This window comes from Mustela erminea, chromosome 11 (genome assembly GCF_009829155.1).
Source record: "Mustela erminea isolate mMusErm1 chromosome 11, mMusErm1.Pri, whole genome shotgun sequence".
NCBI classification, from domain to species: Eukaryota; Metazoa; Chordata; class Mammalia; order Carnivora; family Mustelidae; genus Mustela; species Mustela erminea.
The window spans coordinates 56,190,442-56,213,707 of record NC_045624.1 but is presented as its reverse complement, the minus strand read 5'-3'; the positions used below and the strand labels follow the sequence as shown (position 1 = coordinate 56,213,707).

Below are 23,266 nucleotides of genomic sequence, written 5' to 3'. Positions count from 1 at the left end.
CAGCAAAATATTTTGAGAAATGCTTCACCTTTATGAACAAAATACCCTGATAGTTACTGGATTTGTCACAGCATCTAAGGTTTCTCTCATAACCATACTGACCTTCCCGTGCTATTATATTACAAAACCAACTCTTTATGTAATCAAACCAGAGGAAGAATGCTTAATGAGCTATCCATGACCCTGTGTTAAAATATAGGCATACAAAAGTTACTTTCTTCAGCACTATCTAACTCTTGTATAAAGAGACATCTTTATGCAGTAAGGCCCAGGCTGCTTGGAGTCTCAGGAGTAAAGTAATCTTGGGATTTTCTTTTTCCTCTGAAGGCTGTTTGAGAGCTGTCAGCAGGGGGATACTGCATTTAAAGGTGGCCCGAGATCTCAGAACTCCAAGTGTCAGGAACAATGTGTAGATTATGAAAGGCTTTTCTCATGAGCAAAAGAACTGTGCTTTTCGACCCTAAATCATGACATAGTCTTGTTATACCACAAAGAATTAAAGAATGTTAAGTAAATGACTTTTTTTCCTCCCTCTGTGCCTCTGAGAATAGTTATTAATGTTGATTCTTGCTGCTGAGTGATCCTGAAGCTACTGTCACAACCTTTTTATTCCCTGAGTGCAAATGAATCCTTTATGAGGTAATTGAAGGAAATTGATGACATTATTTGCTGTATCTTGGGTATCAACAGTATATAAATGAAAAACAGTTATCACATTGACCAACACATTTGGAGAGAAAGATCTTAAGCTATTTTCTCTCTCTACAGACTTTGTACTTTTGTGTAGTGAAGTAGTTGGTACACAGCTTTTAAAATTACCAATGCCTTGTATTAATTTACTAACTGCTGGTGTAAAGGATAAGTCCTTTAGAAACACAGAGAACCTGGTCATTTTATTTTATTCCTCTTATTTATTTTAACATATTCTTCGTGGTCAGAACAGTGACCTCTTTCATAATTCTTTTCTTTTATATATTAGCACATACACGTTCTAAGTGAAGGATGGCTTTAACCATTAACTTAAATCTCACTTCGTGAGCCATAACAAATTCTGGGTTGTGTGTTGCAAGGGGGAGAGCAAAAGCTCTAGAAAGGAATTTTTAAGACATTTTATGATACAGAGTATAGATGAGTGGTTTAAAAAGAAAACCTATATTAAGGCAGCACTACTGAATGAGCTATACTAAAAGAACATTCATTTACCCAGCTAAGGAAAAAGTCATCTTAAATATGGTCTCTAGTTACTTTTCTTCCCACTTATTACATTTGCCACTTCATGGTGACCTTACTATGACCTCACAGTTTATGGCCTAAAGGTAACCATTATGTAATAATGAAAATATGCAGACCAAGCTTTACCACCTAGAAAGAATTGATATTTTATATTTTGTTTAAATTAACACACTTTGCTGTTTATAAAACTGCTCCTTGGTGCTTGAAAGGAGAGGCATTAATCGCAATTAATGTGCCGATTTGTGCTCTTAGGGACTGCCCTTGGTGGAGGTAAGTCAGCAGGCCTTGTTACGTTAATTAAAGTGGATTCACAAAGATATGTACTGTTCCTAACTTAATAATGCTTTAAAGCATACATTGCTTAGGGAAAAAAAAAGAAACCTAAAAATCAAACTATTGATACCCATCTTTGGTTGCTTCTTTGGTTTGATTTATTTTATTTATCCAGACCTAAATTTATTCCATTTCTACCTTGCTGTGATTGCATAATCTGATCTTTGTGAAGTAGGCAGTTTACCAGTTGGATAAGGTGAGGGAAAAACTCTGAAGGCAATAAAAACGCTTAAGGAAAAAAAAAAAGTCATACAAAAAGCATTAAAGGGCATTAGCATGTTGTTGGCACATATGCCCTGATGTGCCCTGATGTGCGTTGTTGTCTTCTTTGAGACCAGCCTTTGAATTCCTCTTGGTTTGGTCCTTAGACTTGGAAGTGAACCAGAACTGCAGCTTGGCCCTGAAGATCCACAGTGCATGAGATATAAATAATTATAAATTGATGATTCAGAATCCTCAGTCTGCCTATTGCTAGTCGTTTTTCTGCTACCAATCACAGATCCATTCTTCACTTTTAAATGTTGGTAATTATCCTTGGTAAAATAACTTTCAGATAATTTTGATTGTATTGATTGTATGTAGCACTCTGGGCTGTGTTCAAGGCACATATCTCAGCACTTTTAAATCCATGTAAACTATTTCCATTGTACGGATGAGGAAACTGAGGTACACAAAATTAAGCGCCCTGCCTAGGGTAACATGGTAAATTTCAGATGGTACTCCTGCTCCAGAGAAGGGAGTAGAGCTCCAGGTCTTACCTCCTGAGAATCTGGGCTCTCGAGGGAATCTCAGTTTCTATGAGGAGTCTGTGTTACACCACTAGGATTAAAATGTTTTCAGCCTGGAAGTTATTAGACCGAGTGAAATAAGTCAGACAGAGAAAGACAAATACCATATGATTTCACTTATGTGTGAAGTCTAAAAAACAAAACAAATGATGAAACAAACAAAAAGCAGAGTCAGACCTATAAATACAGAGAACAAACTGACGGTTGCATGAGGGGAGGGGGTTGAGCAAAAGGGCGAAGGGGAGTGGGAGATACAGGCTTCCAGTTATGGAACGAGTAAGTCACAAGAATAAAAGGTACATCATGGAGAATATAGTCATTGTAATAATGTTTCATGGTTGCAGATGGTTGCTACACTTACAGTGAGCAGAACACAATATATAAACTTGTTAAATAACTATGTTGTACACCTGAAACTAATGTAACATGGTGTCAACTTTCTACACAAAAAAGAAAATTAATTGTCTATAAAAAAGCTTTTGACAAATTAAAAATGGTGGTTTTTAAAAGCTTATTACCAAAGGAGGGAGTGTTTTAAGATTTTTTTCAATTGTCAGTTAAAAATGGGTTGCTCATATTAAATAAAGACAAATATAATAACCATTAATCCTTTATCAAACTTTAGGATGTGCAATCTTATTTTGAAATGGATCTTTGTGCAGCACATGTAAACTATACTCATGATCAATTTTTATATAGACATTAGAGAGATTTGACATCACCTTCAAAACTGTGGAAGGTTAAACATATGCTGTATTGAGACATTGAGAAATAGTAAATACTTATAGGTATTTCCCACAAAAGTTTCATTTAATAAGGGATTCAACTCCCACTTAATGACATTGATCAATGCAGGACAGTTTGAAGGAGAAACATTACAAAAAAGAAGACTTGTCTGTGTTAGGGAATATTTAATTCCAGACTTCCATATTTCAAAAATGAAATGGGGGGGCAAATCTCTAGAGATCCATGGCAGACTGGCAGTTTCCTGGGCCTGGGGCATGAATGGGTATTAGCTTTAAGTTAGAAAGGCAGATCTTATTGGGTGTGATGGTGAAGTTCAGAAATTAGATTATGGGGATGGTTGTATAACCTGGTGTAAATTTATTTACTTATCTTTATTTATTAAATGTATTTTGGAAAATCATTGGGGAGCCTGGGTGGTGCAGTCGGTTAAATGTTGGACTCTTGGGTTTGGCTCAAGTTGCGATCTCCGGGTCCTGAGTTCAAGCTCCACTTTTGGCTCTGCCCTCAGGATAGAGTAACCTTAAGTTTCTCTAGCCCTCTGTTTCTGCACCTTCTCCACCCCGCGCTTTCTCTTCTCTGCCAAATAAATTAATTTAAAAAAAACATTGAATTATACCCCCCAAAATGGGTAAGTTTTCTCAATGAAATTATTTTATTTTATTTTTTAAAATTTCATTTATTTATTTGAGAGGGAGAGAGAGTGCAGGAGCAAGTGAGAGTGCAAGAGCAGGGGGAGGGAGAAGCAGGCCTCCATCCCAGGACGCTGGGATCATAACCAGAGCTGAAAGCAGAAACTTAACCTACTGAGCCAGCCAGGAACCCCAAAATTGCTTTTAAATGCATGTTAACAGGGTGCCTGGGTGGCTCAGTGGGTTAAAGCCTCTGCGTTCGGCTCAGGTCATGATCTCAGGGTCCTGGGATCGATCCCCATTTCGGGCTCTCTGCTCAGCAGGGAGCCTGCTTCTTCCTCTCTCTCTGCCTGCCTTTCTGCTTACTTGTGATCTCTGTCTGTCAAATAAATAAATAAATAAAATCTTTTAAAAAAATGCTTGTTAAAGAGTTAATAAAAGGGGCGTCTGGGTGGCAGAGTCAGTTAAGTGACTGACTCTTGGCTTCATCTCAGGCGGTGGTTTCAGGGTCTTGAGATGGAGCCCTGGTTAGGTGCTCTGCACTCAGTGACCCAGTGGGCTTAGACTTTCTCTCCCTCTGCCTCCCCCCACCATATGCTCTCTCTCTCAAATAAATAAACGAAACTCTATTTTTAGAAAAAGATCCACAATTGTGTTTTCAGAGAGAGCTGCTTACGTAAGATTCAGAATCTCCGCCAGGTAATTAATTTACTTCTCAAAGTTAAAGTCTGACACTAATTGTAATGTGTTAGATCAGAAGGACAGTAAAGATGGATATAAGCGTCTTCTGTCCTCTTTCCCTTTACTTTTTCCTTTTTCACAGTTTTCAGGTTGATTCATTTTTTTTCTTAAAGCCTCTAGAGGGCAGCACATGTGTTTTTCTGTTAGAAAGACCAGTTTCTTCACAGAGACCTTAACTTCCTCCAGCAAACTGCAGTGACTTGCACTTACCAGTGATGCCACATTGGTTTAGATGAACCTTCAGATTTCAGGGGTTTGCGTGAGGACCTTGATAGCTGAGGGTCCTTCCTTCAGCAGTGCGCTGGGCTGAGTCATCCCTTCCTTTCTGTCCGCTGAATATCTATGCCTTAGAAACATCTTTTGGCCTAACCTACAGTGGTATATAGGAATAACTTTACTTAAGACTTTCACACATTTTTCTTCTAGAAAGTTCATTTTAAGGTAAAGACAAAAGTCAAAGAACAAAATTAGTATTTGTACATGAGAGGAGGGGGGAGATCCAGGAAACTGTGATATGAATCCCTAAACCTCGTAAGTTTGTAAAGTTACACTGGAAAAATTAGGCTTCAAGAAGAGATGAATGTATGGATTATTAGGAATGCAGGACTTAAAAATCTGCAAGTATTAAAAAAAACTGTAAAAATTTTTTTGAATTGTGTTATCTGAAGATTGTTTTTCCCCTGTTCTTTTCATTTAATGATTATTATTAGTCTTGTGTACAATAGAAATCAACAAATATGGTTGAAAGATTAAGCTAATTAGTAGTTCTACACCTTCTGGTCATTTAAAGTAATGACTAGCCCCCTCTTACACATAAGTGATGGTCTTTTCCTGATGGTCTTTGCATTAAAAAAAAACAAAAACAGAAACTTGTACTGTTCTAGGGTCTTATCAACACACCAGATTTATAAGCTTTGATTTTAATCTAGGGATCTGAAACAATTTTAGGCTCTACTCACTGTATCTTATCTTTACTTTGGAATTCTTCCTACATATCCAGCCCAGTTTGTATGTTGAAAGAATAGACAAATAAAAGTAAGAAATAAATTGAGAATCTTCTGGACATTCACACTGTCTGTACATACAGTCCAATGGTAAAAAAATTCCATTTGCATGAATATAGTGGTTAAATGTTCTTCTCCCATCCCTCCTTTTTTCTTTCTTTCTCTTCTCTCCCTCCTTTTTTCATTTCTCTTATTGAACTTTGACTCCATGTTTATTGTGTTCTAGGCATTCTGTTATGTTCCACCTATACAGTAAGAAAAACACAAACACAGTTTCTGCTTTTGTGCAATTCTAGCCAGTGGTAGACACAGACCAAACAACAGATTAGCAAAAAGGAAAAGCATCATCATGAGTCAAAATCAGTTCAAAGAAGGAAGAAGACAGTGAGAATAACTCTAGGGATCAAATTAAGCCTAGGTAGTCAGGAAGAATGTTTCTGTGGAAATGACTTCACATGGCCCTGGCCAATAAAAGATTGGGGGAATAGCTTTCTATCAGTGGAACAGAGTATGAGAAGACCCTGAACCAGGAAGGCACTCAGCTTACTCTCAGAACTGAACATGTATCTTTAAGAAGTGGGCTAAAATGTGGAGAGAGGGGTAGTGGGGCAGGTCCAAAAGGTTTTTGTGAGGAGCATGGATTTGTTTCTAGGTTCGGTGATGGCTTTGAAGAGCAAAAGAAAAGCAGTGATGTCACCATCTCATTTAGTTTTCAGAAGTATCATTCTGTCTGTCCTTTTGGACATGGGCTCAAAGGAATACTGAAGAAAATTTGGGAGGCAGTTGCAGTAATCTAGACTAAAACGATTTTGTAATTGACTTTTACCTGCATGTTGGGAGTAGAGGAAAAGGCTCTTTTATTTTTTCTTTAATGGTATAGTTTTCAGCTTATTAAATGTGGCTACATTGAGAGAGAGCTGTTAATGATTCATGGGATATTTAAAAGTACTTTTGGAAACATTAATAACTTCTATTTCTAGTTTTATGCAAGCTGACATTGACTGTAAAAAGCCAAGGCAATCCAAACATCTTCAAATTAGTGTTTCTCCTTCTGAGGGCTGGAACTTTTGAAACATTGGTGATGAAATATGGGAGTAGATGAGAACACTAAGAACTTGGTAGGTATGTTTACATATCCCTTAATATTATTTTGTTAGGAATTGCTCCTCTAATCAAATACAGTAATGGACTACTGAGGGTTAAAACATCAAAAAAACACAAAAAAACAAAAACAAAAATCCCACACCCCACCTTTGAATAATATTATGACCTCCAGGAGACTTTGTATATGTACATCTACAAATACGTGTACTTACATTCACAAATATCGGGGGGCACCTGGCTGGTTCAGTCAGTAGAGCATGCATTGATCAAAGCTTAATGCATTTCAGTAGCAAATTAAAATAATACGAACTTTTACATTTGTGAATAATGCCTCACAGTTGTATAAATATATATTGGTGGTCTTGATATGAGCAAAGTGATCATGGAAAACAACATATGAAATATTTTATACCTACCACACAAAATTCCTTCCTGCTGAGGTGGTTAAGATGACATTAATGCTAAAAATAAAAGCATCATGAATGTCATCACAGCACCTGTGAGGGACCAGAGGGCAGTTTAACTCCATAGCATCATCAACCCCTGACTGTCCTCATTTAGATTTAGGAAGGTAGTGCCCATAGTTGTGAAGGGCTCAGACTCTGGAGCCAGCCTTCTTAAGTTCAAATCCTGCCTCTGGAGCTTTCTAGCTTTGTGACCTTGAGCAAGTTATTTAACCTGTCTCTGTCTCAGTTGTCTTCTCTGTATAATGGGAATAATAATATATAGTTCTTGGGATGCCTTAAAGAATTCTTATATAGAAAGCACCAAGAACACTCTCTGGCATGTATGGAGAATATACCAGTGTTGGTAATGCTCTCAGTAGAACCTGTTCATCACTCAAGTTATTTGTTAAGCTGAATGTAACACAAAATATGTCAGCAGGTGCCACAAGGTATTTATTTTGTAAGGAACATAGGAGTTACTGTTTTAGGCACCATTCCCTGGAATACTATTTTCTAAGCACTTTTTTCTTTGCCAGAAACTGGAAAGACATGTGAAAAGCATTGCTCTGTTAGTGACATTGGAGTAAAAATGAACCTTTGTCTGGTCATGCTGAGGTAGTGACCCGACCCAAATGAATTTAATATTTTGTTTGCCTTACCTAGTAATTTTAGAAACCTTTGAATTGTCAGTGTAAAAATATCACTTCCATGTGATTTTGAAAAATCAAAGATCCATAAATATGGAGCTGCTTTTTGCCATGGCAACCATTGACTGCTACTGAATGATGACTAATTCTCAAGAACCATCTCACAGTTGGGGTGAGCTCCCCAGTGCCCTCAAATCATGTGTTACCTAACTGAGTCTTGCTGGCATTTGACTTTGACTTTAAGACAGTTGTGGTTTGAATATATGTTAAATAAGAGCTGTCAGATACAAAGATCTGGGCACTCATGTCTCGGTTATGGTGCTTATGCTTAGGAACCCAATAGAGGGTACCATGTAAGGACCTCCTCCCTTCAGTCCTTGAGTAGTGAAGAACATGGACTCTAGAATCAACAGAGCTAGGTTTGGCTCCTGACTTCAGCTGTAACTTTAGGCACATGCATTCTCACTGATCATCCTGAACTAGAAAACTGATTTGTGAGACAATGTCCTAAGAACCTGAAGGTTAAAATGAAATAGTCTAGGCAAAGGACCTGTCCCACAATTCGTATTCAAGAAATAAAGTACTCGTCTCCTAGTCACTACTCAGGACGAAGCGATTTGCCCCAAGACAACAGTAATGCATGACAGGGTTATTGTTTAAACCCACAAAGTCTGGCACAAAAGCCTGCACCTTTAGTGACTCTGCTGTACTACTTTAAATTGGTGGTGGGGTATGGGAGAAGGGAAGAAGAGATACTTGCTGTTGTCCTTAGCTAGCTTCTCTTCATTATTTCACTTTCATTTCCTTCACTCTCCTTCACATTTCCAAAAACTTAAGAAGGAATTTTTCAGAAGTGCACAGAAAAATATGGCTCAGTGACCTTGCATGTAGCCATGACCTCAGGATGTGCTGTCTGTCTCTAGTGATCTACCCGAGTAACTCTGGTGACTAACCCAAGAGCATTTTCTATTTCATTTTCCTCCCCGAACACAGGCTCCTCTCTGTGGACACTCCCTCCTCCTGCCGGTAGTGCCTGTTGCCCACTATGCTGTCCCTTTCCTTTGAGATCCCCATCAACTTCTCACTTTGTAGTCCTCGGCTCTTCTCTTCTCTAGATTGTTTTAAGAAAGTTCTCCTTGGACTCAACTATAATTCCAGCTTAGATGGGGACTACTCTATTCTTGAGTCCTGACCTTCTGCCCTGAATATCTTCCAACATTTTCATTTACTTTTAAACATTTTTGAACAGATTGATCACATCTGACACCAAGTGATTTTCTTTGGGTCATAATTTTTCTCATTTTGCAGAAGTCAAGTTTTGAGTTCTTTCTCTTTACCTTTATATTTTCTTGTTCGTTCAGTCTGTGTTTTCATTGCTAATAATTTTTGCATCTACTTACTTTGTTTCCCTGTTCTACAAACATTTAGGAACCTCACGAGTGGACTGTTAAATGTTAACCTACTGATTGTTATCCCATTTGAAAAGATTGATTTTTCCCCTACATTTCCAAAACATCTCTTTAGCCGAAAGTTGCCAGAGGCTCCCCATTTGCTGTGGACAAAAGGAAAATTTCAGAGTCACCATTTCCCCCTTCCATGCCTCTCTCTCCTCCAATGCCCTTCTTCTATCACTTTAATCAAATAAAGTCTCTACTTCTCCCAAGTCTCTACTACTGTAGTCTCCTCTTCTTCTTGAAGATTCCCATGTTCTTTCTGGAAAGAATAATTTCTTCCTTTACTTAGTAGAGTGCTCTGGGTCCCACTTATTTCAAAATTATTATACACTACATTGCTAAGAATTTTTTACTTATTTGTCTTTCTTCACCAGTAAAAGCACATATTTCCCAAGGACTGGGATGATTTTTTTCCTTTTAATTATTTACTCTCATGGTGTCTAGAGCATTTTTTGGTCTATAATTCTTGACTGATATATTGACTTTATCTGAAACATAGCAGAAGAGTCATCCTTGTTTGGTATCAGTTGTGTGACATGTCACAGTTATAAGAAATTTTTCATTTCCTTCGGCACATTCAGAACTCATCTGGTTCCCAGGAGCTGAATGGCGTTTCTTCTCTTCTGAGAACTCAAAGAAAATATTTTAGTTTTGTGAAGTTTTTTTTTTTCCCTTAGCTGATTCTTTGTCTCTCTACCCTATAACTAATAACCATAATGCATTTTATAGAATATAGTAAAATTTCCAAAAGCTGGAGGGATTTATTCTTTTTTCTTATCAGGCATAGCAAGGAGAGAAACTGGGTTTTCTTCTCTTAAAATATTAAGTTACTAAAGTTATAGGTGCTCATTGAAGATCTCAGACAAAACACAGGTAAGTGAAATTAGACGGCAACTGATCTTATTCTACTCACACCTCTTTCCTGAAGTTATTCAAACCACTGCTTTCCATCCCTTTAAAACAACTCATCTAGTACATGTTGATTTCTTGTTTGAGTAGCATTGCCTCCCCAAGGAAGAACTTAAGTTTTTAAATCAAATTTCAGTTTAAATATTCTCATTCTGTATATTTGGTAAATAATTACATTCAGTTATATTACACCAGGGAAACCAAAAGAAATGTTCATTTCTCTTATTTTGGAAACATTTTAACTGCTTCAATAGGCATAAAATTTTACTGAGGGTTAGAATTTCTGTTGACTGTGTAGCTAATACTACTTCTGGTTAAGGAAAAGACCTTAACTTTAATTCATAGAGCAATAGTGTTGCAAATGTGTGATTTTCCAAATTGTCCATAGACCACAAAACACTTTAATGTACTGTTTCCTTTATTGCAGAGAGAGAGAGAGAAAGAGAGAAACATTTTGGAAGAAAGCCAATTTATTACTGATACACTCAGGAGACCCATTGTCAGTATATGATATGTTCTTTTCCTACAAGTCCTCCTTATTTCTTCCCTTCTCCACTTGCCAGTTTCCCACCCTTCTGGAATTTCTGGTTCAAGGACAAGTGCTGACTCAGCACTGGCTACTGTCTTGAGCTAGCTTTTGCTGCTCCCGAGGAGTCGCTTTGTGGGGAACAAATAGAGCACCAGTGAATTTCCCAGTTCTCTTAGGAGCCATAGCTCTCCTCACTGATTATGAATTGTTTCTGAGAGAACGGAATGAGCTGTGAGGCTGCAAATGATCTAACCTTTCGTACTCGGCTATGTGGACTCTCAGCAATAATGATGTTCCAGTCCTCATTTCCAAATTTCACTACAGAATTGAGGCAATTAAAGGATTCTGTTGTCACAGAATGGAAATCTATGATGTTTATGTGCTGCAACCGTCTTTGCCCTATATGACTGGGTTAGAACCAAGCGATATGTGTTCATGTTATATATGTAGAAGAAACTTGGTTTTTAATAAAAAATATGATTCTTAGTAACTGGAAACACAGTGTGGCCCAATCATCAAAATCATGATGAAGATTCTCAACACTGAGAAATTTGAAGATTTAGGATTTCAGATTTCTGAAGGCTTGAAAAAGCACTTGATCTTAGCCAAAAGTCTGAGAAGCGATGAAAGGCTTGAAAAAGCAATATACACAAACAATGGTGTACAGATATAAATAGCTTGGAATTATTATGAGTACAAATGTTAAGTAAAAAAGCAGTGATTTCTCTTTAAAAAAATGAGCGAGAAGTGGCCTAGGAATGGTGAAATTTCTCTTTTCATAATACATCAATTAATCACGCGGTTGATTTTAATTCCATGTAACTGTTCTCATATTGCACTTATCTCTTCAGAAGAATTATTTGTGAGTCTTGTATTTGAAGGTAGAGCAATCCTGAATAGTGAGAGTTCTGACATGTTTTTAAAGGTCAGAAAATATGTGTTGTTATGTTTAGTTTGTGTCTTTCTTCTAGTAAAAATCTATGCTTGACAGTTACCAAAAGTGTAGAATTTATGGGGAAAAACATTTATTCTAGTTTGATTCAAGTACTGGAAGGTATGAGTTTTAGACATGTGTTGATAAAGGTTATTGTAATAGTAGACTCACTAATGAGCATTTTTTGCATTCTGGATTGATTAAAGAATGTTTATGTCAAGAACAGTACATTATGAAAGTAATTACAACCATTAATTATACTAATTCTATTTATCTCTTTTAAGGAAGGGTAGAATTTAATAAGGCGGTTTTTCATAAAGCCTTTAATCCATGACTTTTATTTTAGCCACAATGGATTTTCATATAATTTCCTTCTTTACTTTTTCTTAATGTCAAATGAGGTATATATCTTTTGTAACTTCCTGGTGTCTGAGCTCAGGTACTTCTAAAGCTAATTGTGAGGATTAATAGGCAAGACATCTGTCTAGTAATTTTGTGTTTCAGAAGAAACGTTATTAATCCTAGAAAAAGAACTGGCCCAGTTTTGCCTGTTTTGCAGAATTTGGCCTAGATTAACAAAATAACAATTTTTGTTGTTGTTCAGTGTCTTAAGAAAGGAGGAATTGTGGGGTTTTGTTTTTGTTTTTGTGTCTTTTAAAGTTTACATTTGGTGCTGTGCTGTGTAGATAAATTAGTGGAATCTAAGTTAGGCTTGACTTGAAGTTCTGTTACTGACTTACTAAGTACCACTAAGTCACTGCATCTGCTTCCTATTTATAAAATGGAGATGTTTTCTGCTTCTAATTTGCCTCTCAGAAGTGCAGTGTTATAAGGATTAATTAGAGAAGGCTAGTAGACTGAGCATTGAGGAAGGCATAAATAGAGACGTAAGCCAGCATTACCAGGTGTCTCCTCATTTTGTGTGTGGAGGATCTCAATTCTGAGAGTCCTGCTTTTTTGCATTTTCTATAAAGGACATTACACTGTGTCGGTTGATCCAATGACTTGAACTGTAAGGATATGAACTGCCCCAGAGTTTGATTTTTTTTTTAGTGAAATGCCTTACCATGAATATTTTTCTTCAGAATCCAGCTTTTCCTAAAGATGCCCCAGGTTCGGAAATTTAATTCTGAATTGACGGGCTGTATCAGGTTACTCTGCACTAGCAATCCATTCCCCTTCCCGTGTTGTTTTATCAGATACCCTGCAGGAGTTCACAGTCTGCCTTTCAGCAGCCTTTTCACCTTCTCCATCACACTTAAAGCCACTTACTTCCAACATGCAAAGCTGGCGTCACTGGCTTACCCACTGCTTCGGATTTGAGGCCGGATGGCTGAGGTGAAGTTCCCAGGCTTTTGAGTTAAATTGCTGGGGGCTGAATCCCCCTCCCAGCTCCCTATGTAGTGTTGGAGATGGTACCCCAATTTATCATCTTTAAAATGAAAAACTTCTCATGAATTCTTCTGAGAATTAAGATAATGTAAGTTTTGTAGCATAGTAATGGGCACATAAGAAATATTCAAAAGAATACTATTATTTTTATTAATATTAGAAATAAAGTTTAGGCCCAAGGAAGGAGAAGAGAAGTCAGTTAAAGGAAGAAGAAAAAAGGCAATCAGAACATGGAGGGAACCAGCATGGGATGTGTCTTAGAAAAGAAGGTAGAAGGGCGCTGGGGTGGCTCAGTTGGTTAAGCCTCTGACTTCAGCTCAGGTCATGATCCCAGGGTCCTGGGGCACAACCCCACATTGGGCTCTCGGCTCAGTGGGGAGCCTACTTCTCCCTCTCCCACTCCCTCTGCCATTCACCCAGCGTATGCACCTCTCTCTCTCTCTCTCTCTCTCTCTCAAATAAATAAAATCGTAAAAGAAAAAGAAGAGAGAGTGACTCAAAAATGAGAGAGGTATATACAGCTTTGGCACTCAGAGTGTGGTTTGTGGACCAGCAGCGTCTGCTTCACCTGGGAGCTTGGTAGCAATTCTGAATCTCAGCTCCCCCTCCCCTGTCCCCCAGGTTCAAGGAATCTAAATCTTCAGCTTAACCAGATCCCCAAGGGGTTCACTTAAAATGCAGCAGAGTTCAGGGGAAAATCATTTATTTTTATGAGGAGGAAACTGTGGAGCATGTGTTTATACATAGGCGTAGAGTAGCACCTAGTGGGTGAAAGGCTGAAGAAGGCTGAACATGTGAAGGCAAGGATGACTGGGAGATGGGATAGAAAGGAGAAACGTGGCTGAATGGTGAATTTGAGAAAAGCACCTCTTCTTAGACAAACGCAGAGATTGGAAAGAGTTTAAGATCAAGAAGGGGCAAGGTAAATGTGTTCTAATTAGATGCCTTCTAGGCTGCAGGGCGACTTGCTGGGAGTAAACACGGCAGGGATAGGTTCAGTAACTGGTGTTCTGATAGGTTTGGAGCTATTGTGGTGAGTGAGGTAGGACTGGGGTTAGACTCAGTGCTAACACTGATTGATTGGTAGTGGCTTCATGGAAAGATGTGCTGAGAAGGATTCTGAGGCCAGCTTAGTATGCAGAGGAAAGAGCTATGCTTGATGAGCAGTTCCTGATGTTGGTGATCAGGGAGAAGGAGTGGAATAATGCTCCACACATTTGCCATCCCCAGCATAGATCTGCTAGAATTGTCTGAAAATTACTTAGTAGAAATAAGGAAATAACTTTAACATGAATTTACTGTAAATCATTCTTTGTAGCATTATTTGATCTTTCTCTAGTAATACTTAGCCTAGGAATAGGAAATGCCATCAAAGGAATAAGGCAATGAGTTCATTTTTTAGATGCGTGACTATGAAGTCCGTATTTCAAGCAGAGGCAAGTAAAGCCTGAATTTGCACAATTCCATATTCTAGAAAGTATGGTCTGATGGGAAGAACTCATACTACGGAATTTGAACACCAGATTTACTACTTCTTTGCTGGTCATTCAGTAAATTATAACTAATTTATTCCTCGAGTGAAAAACTCAGTTTCCTCATCTTTAACATAGAAATAATGGTAGTAATTTCCAAATAGAGTTCAAGAGAAATTGAATAAATGTAACATAATGCCTGTTGCATTATCTCATATTAGTTCTTTTCCCCCTTTTATGTTGCTTCCAAAGATTTTATTACATTTTTTTTTTAAGTTTTAAGTAATCTCTATACCGAATGTGGGGCTCAAACTCACAGCCCTGAGATCAAGACTTGCATGCTCCACTGACTGAGCCAGTGAGGCACCGCTGTTCCATTTGTTTGTCAATTACTCTTTTCTAATTTTCTGTGAGCATACAAAACAATCAAGAATTATCGATTAGGACTGAAAAATAAAATGGTAGATTGGTATTCTCATGCTCATGCCCCAATACTATCATTCTCTGTTTCCTTCACTTCCTTTGCTTTAGGTGTCATGTGATGGAGATAAAGTAAAGGAAAAGGGATCATGGATGATGTTGCTTTGCAGAATAGTTTTAGGCAAGGCTTCTGCAGAAGTTCTTTACCAAGTGACTCATGGAAGTAGAAATTCCATCACAAAACACAGGGTCAGTTATGAGCTGTCAGTATCTTATAAGTGGTAGGGGAAAATAATGGCCAATATAGCCTTGGACCTTGGGAATAAAGGTTTCTAGATCATGAAAATTGTCTTGGATATACGACCTAGAATTTGCTCCAGTGGAAGATCTCTGCCCCCAAATAACTTGCTACAATGTCAGTCAAGACTTGTACTTACTCTTCCGTGGGCTCTGACCTTTCAGTCACACTTGGCCAAGAACCTCCTTGGCTAGTGAACTTTCACATGAATACACTCCAAGAGAGTAGGGCTAAGAGCCAAAGGGTGGGATGCATAAATTCCATAACCACCTTTTCCTTTCTATTCTTCCAGAAAATTTAAGAACATGGGTTGCTGACAGATGATGACATTTTTTGGCAGAGCTGTAGGTCGTTGCTACAAGGCCGCTTTCCATCTTTGCCATTACAAAGTTTTAACTTGGTTTCTAAAAGGAAAGCCCATCGCTATTGACCTCACTCATATTCCATTCTCAGTTTGAAATTCCAGTGAATTGACTCTTTTTTTTAATGTGAAAGTGATGCTTTTAGTTAAATAGCCATATTTTCTATGTAATGTTTGCTTTATTTAGGTTAAAAAGAAAAAACTATAGAAAATCTTTTAATCATTTTCATTAAAATGTCATAAATTTGGTTTTTTTTTAAACACGCAGTTCTTAACATGTATCATTTGCTACCTTTCTAGAAAACTTGTTTCTCATTCTTTTTCCATTTGTATGAAATATCTTCATTTTTTTTCTTGCAATACCCATCAAAATAATGCTTGTGTTTCTTTTTCATAAGTAATAGATATTCACAGTATAAGAGTAAGAATCACAGATAAGCAAAAAGAAGAAATAAAATAATACTTGATTCCAGCATTCTGAAAGAGCCATTGTTAATTCTAGTGCATTCTAAGGGATTGCAAACTCAGATACTAAGGGGGGCAGGGTGATAACAAATTGAGCTGAGTAGGGGCCATGGGACTAGAAGGAACAGTTTTTACTTAGTTCCATTTATTTTTGCACCATGCAAGAAGATGGGCCCAAGGTCACCAGTTCTTCCTATGATTCAAGAGAACAGAATCAGACATTTTAATATCTCCTCTCTAAGTTTGAATGACATAAAATGGTAAAGATGGACTAGAAATCAAACAGAGCAGGTATGCAGGCTTTTTCACTCTTTCCTTTAATATGTATAAATCTAGCATTAGATATTACAATTATATTTGTAATTTTTCAGTGTAGAGTTTTATACATACGGGAAAATATGCAACATGTAATTTATAATCAAATGATTACTTTTGAACTCACCACCCCACTTAAGGACATTATCCGTACTTACAGTACTCTGTGCTTTACACCAGTCCAATTCCATGATAACTACTCCCATTAAGTATGTATCTCATGTTTTTGTTTGTTTGTTTGTTTGTTTTAAAGAGACTGCATCTGTATATATTCCAAAACAATCCTTAGTTTGGTTTGTTTGGAGCTTTGTAAACATAGCATGATAATATATGCAATCTTCTACAACTCGCTTTTTTACACTGAATATTATTTTAAAATTCATTGTTAGGTTACAATGTATAGCTAGGATTTACTCATTTTTTACTGTACTTTATTAATTTCATGACTTGAGCAGACCACTGTTGCTTATCTATCTTCATCTTAAGCATTTACATTGTTTTACGTTTTTGCTATTATAGTTAATACTTTTCTGAACATGCTGCTTATACATGTTTCCTGGTACATGTTGTAGGTTCTTTTTTTCTTTTTTTTTTTTTCTTCCCCAGGGTAAACCTGGAACTGGAATTGTTGTGTCATAAAATGGGTACATAAAATTTTATAAATTCAGATTATTTTTGAAAATGTTTGGAATCAATTTATGCACTTATCTTCAGTGCCTGAGAGTTCCTGTTGCTGCACATTTTCCCCAACACTTGTATATTAAGGTTTCTTAATTTTTGTCATATGGAAGATATTCATGTGGTCTTAATTTGCACTTCCCAAATAAGCATGAGATTGACTGTCTTTGGAGGTACTTATTCAACATAGTGTTCCTTGTCCTAGGAAAAGCCTCATTTGTCTGTTTTTCTTTTGGGTTGTTTCTATCCCTTATTGACTTATAGGAATTGTTGGAATAATCTGATACAATCATGTGCCAATTTTATGTTATCAATATCTTTTCCCAAGTTGTGGTTGTCTTTGCACTTGATTTATAGTATACTTTGATAATCACAAGTTTTTTTTAATTTTTTAAAAGACTTATTTATTTTAGAGAAAGAGAGTAGGGGAAGGGGTACAAGGAGACAGGAGAGGGAATCCCAAGCAGACTCCAGGCAGAGCCTGATGTGGGGCTGGATCCTGTGACACTGAGATGAACCAAGAGTCTGACGCTCAACCAACTGTGCCACCCAGGTGCCCCCACAAGTTTTTAATTTTAATGGATTCAAATTTGTTATTTTTTATTTAACAATTAATACTATTTTATGTCTTGTTTTCTTTCTCATGAAAAGTCATAAAGTTGTCTTACTGTGTTTTATTCTAAATTAAAATTACCGATCATATTTTACCTTTAAATATACCTTGGAACTTTGTGTGTGGGTGTAAATGTATGAGGTGGGGATCCAGTTTTATTTTTGTTTTCCACATGGTTAATCAAGGGTCCCAGATGAGTCAGTGATCTCCAGTGCTACCATTGCCATATATCAAATTTATTGTATATCAAACACGTGGTTCTGTATGAGGACTCTACTTCGTATCATTGATGAGAACTTTGCCTCTCCCATAAACTCTTTGTTTACAAAGCAAAACATATTATTTTGTGAAGATGTGCTTTATTTTCTGGGAAAAAAAAACTTTAGATTAATTTTATGGGGAAAAAAAGACCATCAGTTTAATTTCATGCTTTTTCTATTCTGCTGCCTTGCATTGGTTGTAAGGACTTAGACTTTCCAGTGTCTGAGCTTCATGATGAGACACTTGACTTACGTTGAAGAAGAAAAGACATCCAGGTTTCAAACATATATTCAAGGAGGGAAAAGTGGATAAGCCCTCACATACCAAGGGGCAATGCCAGAAAAGGAGGAGCTTTTTTATGGTGCCTCTGATCAGGAATAGGGGTTGTAATTGTTGAACTCACCATGTAGATCACACCCTTATGCTTGACTATATTACTGGCAAGCATCTTTTTAAATATCTAGACACAGTGATGACAAATTATCCTTTTTTTTCTTCTGCTACTAGTTTAAAAATCTACTAAACCCACTTTTTAAGCTCCTCAACATCCACCTCCTGGCTAAGTGCTTTCATACTATTTACATATGGGACATTTAGAGTTTTCTTAATTTTTCCCCCTTTGTTTTGGTATCTTTCTTTGTTCCTTTGTGTGTTTAAAGTGAAAAATACTTCCATGTTTTCCATGTCTCAAACCATAAAAACAGTTGACTAGATCATGCTATGTATTCCTCTGATCTTTTTGAATTTGACATGAAATCTTACGGTGTTGCTAAAGAATTATTTTGAGCCCATCTCTCTGATTAAACAGTAGAATATTGAGATGCTTATGTAAACCATTTTTATACTTCAAAAATTCCCTTTTGGTGAACTGAAATGCAAGAAAAAAGTAATTAACAGCTTATGTCATCATTTTCTGTAGCAATATTGAGAATATTGTGGCAACATGTTTATCATGTTACCTGGAAATGAAACAAGAGGGTTAACTTACAGAAGATCTATTTTTTTTCCTTCCTCTTTCTCTTTCATTTTATCTCTTAAATCTTTGTAAGTTAAAAGCCTTATCCTGAAATCTGGAGACTGTTTTACCTTGAGCTCCATATCTACTCTTTATTGATTTAATGACTCCTTTGGTGGGATTTCTCATTGTGCATGGAATAAATTTCCCCTAAATGCTGTGGGCTTTGCACTGAAGGAGGCTGTACACTAGACTGATCAACACCAGAGGGTCAGGATTCTTATTCAAAAAAATCTTTTCAGAATGGTGCTGAGCAAGTCATGAAAAGTGTCTCATGGTCGATCAAGGAGAGATGATTGAGAAAGTGTGCTGCTGTCTGAGTCTGTCCTTGCCATCATTCTGAAATGGGAGTCTTTGCATTAGTATAACTGCTGCTCTGAGGGGGGAAAAAGGTTTATAGAGAATCTTTAAATCATTTTAGGGTAGGAAGGAATTATAAGGTCAACTTTTCCTCCACCTGCCAATGCAGTAATTTTTTTGTAGCTTCAAAGCATATTTAAGAAGAGTTCTTTTTTTTCAAAAATCTTTAAAACTTTTTAAAAGTCTTTTAAAAAGATACAAGAAGGTCCCCTCCCTCCCTTTTTTAATAACTCCAATAGAACTTGTCCACAGAGATAATGATACTGAAAAGGAAAAAAAAAGTATGAATTTTAATAGACTGGAGCATAAGCTATTAAGAAAGTAATTTATTCTTGCAAACCATTGTGCATGTACTCCTCTAGGTTCTTCAAGCCCCAAGTGGGTTACCTTCTTCCTGTGCTCACTAGCAAGCCAGCCAGTGTGGTTCTAGTTAGAATCCCATAAATCTGCAATATAATTAATTGCATATCCTTTCAAGCTAGCAGTGAAAGGAGTAACACTGGCCAGGATTTTGATGTTTTGCCATATTCTGGAATCAACGTGATGGTATACGACACTGCTGAAAACATTAATTTAGAGGGTGGCTGGAAATTGCTGAAAATATTGAAGTCCAACTAGTGAACCCAAACATTCTCCTTTTTTTCTACCCCCAGATCAGAGAAGTCCATGTAGTTAAAACTTCACTCCTAATCTAATTCTCTATTTCAAGTATATATGCATAAAACCATATTTTTTTGTTTAGCAAGCTCAACACTGCTTCTTATAATGTAGGTCTGTAAATCATAAGTGTGAGGGAATTGGATCATTGTGCTCCGTAAGAAGCATATTTCACAATAGTCCGTTTATTTTATTTGACTTTTATCTAGCCCTTGCCGGCAATATCGTGGATTTTGTTTGATGCATTTTGCATAAGGGTTCTATTTGGTCCATAATGGTTTGTGTAATGAACTATTTGTCCTCTTCTAGATGACATCCAGTTACTTAAAGCCTATAATGAGATGTCAGGTGAATTGCACTGATTGACACTGATGGATGAGCTTGTTGAAATATTGCAGGGTTTCCTGTAGGGGCAAAGAGGAAAATTGCTGTTTAGAGCTTTGGGTCTCCTAAGCATTGAAACTGTAATCACATAAACAGAACCACTTCTGCAGGTCCAAGGTGTCATCGTGAATTTTCTGGCTAATCCATCCATTCATCTCAATGGTCCAGAACTTGCGCTTCTTGTCACTCTTTGCCTTTGTTCTGCACTTTGATCTTTCAAAACGTCTGTCAGAAGAAAAGTGTTTATATTGAATTATGTGTGGAGAGGGATAGGGTGCATACTTCAGAAGCTTGGCATGAAATTTGCTAAACAAACCTTGCCAGTTGCTCGGCGGCAATAATCGAGGTATGGATTTCAGTTTAACAGTACGTAGATACACATTTTCCCCTTCAAAAACAACTTTAATGTGGATGTGTTGGTGCAGGAGATTTTTATTTATTTATTCTGTAGAAAGCATCTAGCACCTTTATTATTAACTGCTAAAATTAATGTTGAGAAGCAAGATACATATTTTAATGAAATTTTTCCCCTAAAATTCTGATTAAAGGAGTTAAATGAATGCTTGGGATAAAGTATCATTTTTGTATATATAAATTTCATTGACTATTTTAGTATAAGATAGCAAGTGTGTTTTAATATCTGTTACATCTATTGCAATACGTGGGTGAGAATGTACTAGGAATTCTATTAAAAACCCAAATAAAATTAGGAACTAATTACACTGAAAGTACTATACAGGCACAAAAGCAGAAAAAAGTGGGTAAATTATTAATTGTTGTATTCTGTCACAGACTACCTTCCTCTCCTTTCTCATATCCTTTTAAATAATTATGGGATGAAGGCATTTTTTTTTTTTTTCCTTCTTGGAGAGCCTATGTCTTTGCTTAATCCGGATAGGGGCAGATCTTATGCCTACTCGCAGACCCTTTTGAATCGGAACTGAGCCGTAGTCTCCAAAGACACTGATGATCATATATTAGTTATTTTATCATTACAAATGAGGCATTCATGGAATCTGAATGAGCTCAGACAGCCCAGTAAGGTAGCTCTCACCTAAAAAATTCTGATTTAGTTTTCAGTGAGGCCCAGGCATCGGTATTTCTGAACGCTTTCCTGCTGATTCCAAAAAGCAGGCAGATTTGAGAACCAATGTGGGCTAGGAAGATCGAGCACAGTGGTTACACCTGTGGGAGTATAAGTGTCCAGATAGAACAAATTACATGGACACAGTGAGGCATCTAGAGTGCTGGCCTGCCCTGCTGGTCTTCAGAGGGCTTCTTAATCCTGTGAACAAGCGCAGGCTGAACCGGCCGCAGAGCCCCCGTGAGGCACGAGTAACCTGATTGCCAGGTCTGGATTTCCCTGTAGCTAAAGATCACTTCAGAAGTTAAAAGTTTTGACCCCTTAAAGGTTTGACTTAGTATAGGCACCCTTTCCCACTCTAAGCCTCATTCTTGAAAGGCTGAGAACATTTTTAGTGAAGATAAGAGGGACAGAGCTGTAATGATTTCTGGCGCAGTTTTAATCATGAGAGACCTGGGCTCAGTACAGACCTTGTCTAGTCCATGATCTCTTAGGACCCATAGAAGACTCTTTCTTAACCAGCCGAATAGCTTCTGGCAGACTTGATTACATTGAATGGCACTGGTGGTCATGTTAGTGATGCTATGATAGGAGCTATGTATTATAGATTATAAGAGGGATAAGTCATTTTTTACAAGCACCAGGGGTCTGAGCAATTAACTGATTTCTCTGCTCCAAACTGGATTTTAACTAGAAATTTCATGTCTTGGATTTTAACTAGAAATTTCATGTCTAATCAACATTTGCTTAATTTTGGTTCAAAATGTAAATGAAATGGAGTCAAAAGACTTGAGTTTTTAATCCGTAGTTATAGTACTTTCTAGCTGAGCTCTAATGAGCATTTTGCTTTTGTAGTGTAGTAAGCAAAGGTGAGTGTTTTTTTTAAAGTTATCATTTATGCAAAGTTTGTCTTGTTTCAGGAAAATTTTAGCGAGGGCCTCCAATATATTTTTTCTAACATGAGAAAGATAAAAGGATCATTTAAATATATCCCTGTGTCTCAGTTTACTCATCTCTAAAATGGGACTAATCACACCACCTACCTTAATTAAGGGATCATTAGGATACATAAATATTGGAGGGTCTTTACAATGATATGAACAACTATTCTCTTGAATTTTTTTTTTTAAAGATTTTATTTATTTATTTGACAGACAGAAATCACAAGTAGACGGAGAGGCAGGCAGAGAGAGAGAGGGGGAAGCAGGCTCCCTGCTGAGCAGAGAGCCCGATGCGGGGCTCGATCCCAGGACCCTGAGATCATGACCTGAGCCGAAGGCAGATGCTTTAACCCACTGAGCCACCCAGGCGCCCTTCTCTTGAATTTTTTGTCCAAGTAATTCAGCAATTCTGATGGACTTTCTTTTATTTGAAAATTGAAGACATTTTTCTACTTTAATGGGATTTCATAGTAGTTTAGAGATTCTTGCCAGGAAATGAGGTGTAAGTGCCACATTTGCAACACTACTTCTCTTGAAATCCAGGTGAAACTGAAGGAGCTCTGAAAGAAACACATGAAAACCTGAACTCTTGAGGTAACTTCTTTACTAATCATCGACATTTTAAAGCTTTGCCTTGAAATATCATTTGTTTTGGGAAAAAAATCCACAATGTACTTTTTCTGGCATTTAAGATGTGCTACTTTTAAAGAGAAATAGTAAACTTATACTTGTGAACCTCAGAATTTTTTTTTGTAGTTGATACTTGATATTTTTAGAAATATGAAAAGCACTTCATAATTGGGTACTTAACCTGAGTATTTCTTAAAAAATAAAAAAAGGCAGGTGTTTGTAGATTAGTATTATAAAATTTTTAGAACATAAAAATTATTAAAATTAAGTGGAAGTAAAATGTGACTAGTTCTCTGTTAGATGTGTTTCTTCTAATCTGAATGAATGTTTATTCACTAAACTATTTTCTCTCTCTGTATTTTATATATAGTAATAATATATAATTAATAATTCATTAATATATAACATCTTTATTATGTGTA

The 23,266-nt window shown here is 36.9% G+C and overlaps 1 protein-coding gene and 1 long non-coding RNA gene across 12 annotated transcripts in view; both read left to right on the top strand.

Annotated features, from left to right (window-relative positions):
- The window catches only part of HDAC9 (histone deacetylase 9), a 923,925-nt gene that overhangs the window by 260,066 nt on the left and 640,593 nt on the right, over nucleotides 1–23,266 (top strand). The window lies entirely within an intron of this gene.
- On the top strand, nucleotides 4,332–23,144 carry LOC116568825. Its single transcript, XR_004276753.1, has 3 exons — nucleotides 4,332–4,947; nucleotides 7,599–8,056; nucleotides 23,134–23,144. It is a non-coding gene; the product is annotated as an uncharacterized LOC116568825 (long non-coding RNA).